Below are 4,478 nucleotides of genomic sequence, written 5' to 3'. Positions count from 1 at the left end.
AGAGCTGTATATTCTCTGACCCTCCAGCAGAGCCCGGGCAGCAGCTGCACTCCGTCTCCCACCTCGAGCCATGACAGTGGGGTCTTTGGGGTCTTCTGGAGCCCGTGCAGCCTGATGGAGGAACTGGACTCTGTGGCTCTGAGTTTCAACTAAAATCAAAACTGTTTCAATGTTTGTTCAAAAATCCGGAACAAGAGAAACACAAAGTAACTGCATCAAAATGCAGATTTATGAATCGGCACAAATGTGACTGAAAACCTGATTTACAAATGATAGTGGCTTTATTTACAATGACATTATGTTCATAAGTTCAGCTGTGCTGTTAGAAATTGTGGATTCTTCTAATATAAGAACCTCTAGATTTTTATCAAACATGTCAATTCTTTGCATTCAAATGCAAATTCACAGAGGAATATTGCCCTATTATTTGTGAATTCAGTGGTTCGTTTAGTGCCGTTCCAAGTTTAAATCCAACAGATTTTGTCTTTGGTTTTAAAGACGGTTTGTTGATGTGTTTTTGTCACAGAGGAGTTGATCTGATATTCAAGTTTCTCCCTGTAAATGTGAAATGTACTTTAAATATTTGGATGCGATTTTTGAATGTGTACTTCAGTGTTCTGCGGCAGTGGGACGTATGTGTAACCAAAACCTGTTCTTTTATTTTGAAAGGAACACCTGGTACTTCCTGTTAATATGTATGTTCATCTATTTCTTTTATAGAATAAGTGGAAAAACCATTAAAGATAATTCAATATCAAATTGACTGATGTATTTTTTCAGAGATATTGTCCTGGTTGTGTCCATGGCATGAGGCCCAAACACAGAGTCCTGAGGCCCAAATACAGAGTCCTGAGGCCCAAATACAGAGTCCTGAGGCCCAAATACAGAGTCCTGAGGTCCAAACACGGAGTCCTGAGGTCCAAATACAGAGTCCTGAGGTCCAAATACAGAGTCCTGAGGCCCAAATACAGAGTCCTGAGCCCCAAATACAGAGTCCTGAGGCCCAAATACAGAGTCCTGAGGCCCAAATACAGAGTCCTGAGGCCCAAATACAGAGTCCTGAGCCCCAAATACAGAGTCCTGAGGCCCAAATACAGAGTCCTGAGCCCCAAATACAGAGTCCTGAGGTCCAAATACAGAGTCCTGAGGCCCAAATACAGAGTCCTGAGCCCCAAATACAGAGTCCTGAGGCCCAAATACAGAGTCCTGAGGCCCAAATACAGAGTCCTGAGGCCCAAATACAGAGTCCTGAGGCCCAAATACAGAGTCCTGAGGCCCAAATACAGAGTCCTGAGGCCCAAATACAGAATCCTGAGCCCTGTTACTCTGGTGTTAGTGGACTTCAGGGAAGGTCGAATAAAATAGAATGACACTTGATGCAGCGAGGACACTCTGGACACTCTGGACACTCCGGTCACTTCGGTCACTCCGGTCACTACAGCACCACTGACACCTTGAAGCTCCAGACCTTCTCCAGCTCCTCTCGCCTTGGGATTTCTCTAGTTTCTCATTTTCGTTTTTCCGGATGTTTCCATCTCATGATGCACTGCAATGTCCACCACCACAGCTTTCCTCTGACCCTTGAGACCACCACAGCTTTCCTCTGACCCTTGAGACCACCACAGCTTTCCTCTGACCCTTGAGACCACCACAGCTTTCCTCTAACCCTTGAGACCACCACTATGTCCGGTTGGTTCCATTACCACTCTGTCTGTATCTGGACGTCCCAGTGGACCTTGGCTCGTTCATTCTCCACCACCTTTGGAGGTGTTTCCACTTTGTCCTTGGGGTCTCCAGCCCGTGCTCTGCACAGATGTTTCCGTACACTATGCCACTTCCTGGTGGTGGAGCTCCATGTGTGCTGTCCCTGCAGCATCTGCACCTGCAGTTATGTACATTATTGCACAGCCGACACCTTGGGTCTTGTCTCAGGGCCCCTTTGCACAGCCTACACCTTGGGTCTTGTCGCAGGGCCCCCTTTGCACAGCCTACACCTTGGGTCTTGTCTCACGACCCCCTTTGCACAGCCTACACCTTGGGTCTTGTCTCAGGGCCCCCTTTGCACAGCCTACACCTTGGGTCTTGTCGCAGGACCCCTTTGCACAGCCTACACCTTGGGTCTTGTCTCAGGGCCCCTTTGCACAGCCTACACCTTGGGTCTTGTCGCAGGGCCCCCTTTGCACAGCCTACACCTTGGGTCTTGTCGCAGGACCCCTTTGCACAGCCTACACCTTGGGTCTTGTCTCAGGGCCCCCTTTGCACAGCCTACACCTTGGGTCTTGTCTCAGGGCCCCTTTGCACAGCCTACACCTTGGGTCTTGTCTCAGGGCCCCTTTGCACAGCCTACACCTTGGGTCTTGTCTCAGGGCCCCTTTGCACAGCCTACACCTTGGGTCTTGTCTCACGACCCCCTTTGCACAGCCTACACCTTGGGTCTTGTCTCAGGGCCCCCTTTGCACAGCCTACACCTTGGGTCTTGTCGCAGGACCCCTTTGCACAGCCTACACCTTGGGTCTTGTCTCAGGGCCCCTTTGCACAGCCTACACCTTGGGTCTTGTCGCAGGGCCCCCTTTGCACAGCCTACACCTTGGGTCTTGTCGCAGGACCCCTTTGCACAGCCTACACCTTGGGTCTTGTCTCAGGGCCCCCTTTGCACAGCCTACACCTTGGGTCTTGTCTCAGGGCCCCTTTGCACAGCCTACACCTTGGGTCTTGTCTCAGGGCCCCTTTGCACAGCCTACACCTTGGGTCTTGTCTCAGGGCCCCTTTGCACAGCCTACACCTTGGGTCTTGTGTCAGGGTCCCCTTTGCACAGCCTACACCTTGGGTCTCGTCTCAGGGCCCCTTTGCACAGCCTACACCTTGGGTCTCCTCTGGTGTGGTAGATCAGGGCCTCTGTGCTTCAGACCGGCTCTTTCTCACCATTGGTAGGATTTCGTGACATGAGCCATGTAGGGGCGTGTCCTCCCATGTAGGGGCGTGTCCTCTTCTGTTCCTCATTGTCTGAGACATTCACTGAGCATGTCCTCTGTAGGAGCCTTGTACTAACCCTCGTGGCGCCCTCGTGGTCGTGGCGGCCCTCGTGGTCGTGGCGGCCCTTGTGGTGCCTCGTGGTCGTGGCTGCCCTCGTGGCGCACTCGTGGCCGCCCTTGTAGCCGCCCTCGTGGCCGCCCTCGTGGTCGTGGCGGCCCTCGAGGCGCCCTCGTGGTCGTGGCGGCCCTCGTGGTCGTGGCGGCCCTCGTGGCCGCCCTCGTGGTCGTGGCCGCCCTCGTGGCCGCCCTCGTGGTCGTGGCGGCCCTTGTGGTCGTGGCAGGACGCCCTCGTGGTCGTGGCGCACTCGTGGTCGTGGCGGCCCTTGTGGCGCCCTCGTGGTCGTGGCGGCCCTTGTGGTCGTGGCAGGACGCCCTCGTGGTCGTGGCGGCCCTCGTGGCGGCCCTCGTGGTCGTGGCGCCCTCGTTGTCGTGGCGGCCCTCGAGGCGCCCTCGTGGTCGTGGCGGCCCTTGTGGTCGTGGCAGGACGCCCTCGTGGTCGTGGCGGCCCTCGTGGCGGCCCTCGTGGTCGTGGCGCCCTCGTTGTCGTGGCGGCCCTCGAGGCGCCCTCGTGGTCGTGGCGCACTCGTGGTCGTGGCGGCCCTCGTGGCGCCCTCGTGGTCGTGGCGGCCCTCGTGGGGCCCTTGTCGCGGCCCAAATCACATGCGAGGTACATTTAGAGATACTTTTCAGAATTGTTGGCCCAGCGTTAAAAGGCGTAGAACGCTCCTGTGTTTGACTCTCGCTCCGACTCAAAACTTATTTTAGGTTTAAACTTTTTTAACCTTTAGATTGACAGGATCAGATGAACAGGTGAGAAAACATTGACATGTTTCCCCTTCGTCTCCAAACTACTACAAACATTTAGGGTTAGGGGTTAAGTGTTAGGGGTTAGGGTTAAGTGTTAGGGTTAGGGGTTAAGGGTTAGGGGTTAAGAGTTAGGGGTTAAGAGTTAGGGTTAGGGGTTAAGGGTTAGGGGTTAAGTGTTAAGGGTTAAGGGTTAAGAGTTAGGGTTAGGGGTTAAGGGTTAGGGTTGGGGTTTAAGGGTTAGGGGTTAAGGGTTATGGTTAGGGGTTAGGGTTAGGGTTAGGGGTTAGGGGTTGAGAGTTAGGGGTTAGGGTTATTTATTTGATGGTCAAACACTACCTTTGAGCGGATAGGGTTAGGGTTAGGGTTAGGGGTTAGGGTTAGGGGTTAGGGTTAGGGTTAGATTCAGTCGCTTTTGCCCTGATTCCGTATATTATATTATATATATATATATATTAACGAGTGGAAACTGTTTATTGTCTGTCATGAATGTTTTGTGATAAAGAATTTTGACAATAAAAAAACAAAACAAAAAACGAGTGGAATTTTGACTTCCGTGAGTTAGGAGTGTATGATTTAGTGCCGAACCACTCTCGCCACAACTCCTCTCACCTTCTGCTGCTGTTTTGGGCTTTGGCCCCG

The sequence above is a fragment of the Eucyclogobius newberryi genome, unplaced genomic scaffold, assembly GCF_026437365.1.
Source record: "Eucyclogobius newberryi isolate DKJ021-1_F unplaced genomic scaffold, fEucNew1.0.hap1 SCAF_9, whole genome shotgun sequence".
NCBI classification, from domain to species: domain Eukaryota; kingdom Metazoa; phylum Chordata; class Actinopteri; order Gobiiformes; family Gobiidae; genus Eucyclogobius; species Eucyclogobius newberryi.
The sequence above is the reverse complement of the archived record's forward strand: the minus strand, read 5'-3'. Positions refer to the sequence as shown.